Here is a 645-nt window from a genome sequence, read left to right on the forward strand (position 1 = left end):
GGACTTTCCGTGTATCATTCGTTATTTCTATGCCTGAATCTGGATTCTTGGCGATCCTTTCGATCGTGTCGTAGGCCAGATGTCCCAAACGCTGGTGCAAGTTAATCAGGGTGTCCCTCACAGGTGCTATACTGTCTCCCGATGCATTTAATGTGAGTGCTGAGAGCGCTGTCTCGGTTCGCTCTGCCTCATCGCATGTATTCCTTTGATTCTACACCCCACTGTGAGCACTTTGTGTCTTTTAGTCACGTCTGTCACATCTCGTCCACTGCCGGTGTCGTGTAAAGTTCTATGTCCATCTTTGTACTGTAAAACACATCCTTTCTCTTCCAATAGACCATAAGTGAGCAGGTTCTTCGACAATCCCTTGATGTAACGTACATTCGTGAGCAGTACTTCTCGGTCAATGTTACTCACTGTGCAGGTGAGCAACATGGATCCTTCTCGGGTAGCTTTGAGCTTGGTACCGTCTGGAATGGTACAACTGATGTCTATTTCTCTTGTATTGAATAACCATGATGAGTTGCCGATTAAGTGTTGACCGGATCCTGAATCCAGTATCCACTCAATCACTTTTTCATCTTGATTTTCGTCACGACCTTCTGACCATCCATCATCAAGTAGTGAAAGTGCAAACTTGACTTG

Source organism: Plasmopara halstedii (genome assembly GCF_900000015.1).
Source record: "Plasmopara halstedii genome assembly, contig: Scaffold_526, whole genome shotgun sequence".
NCBI classification, from domain to species: Eukaryota; Oomycota; class Peronosporomycetes; order Peronosporales; family Peronosporaceae; genus Plasmopara; species Plasmopara halstedii.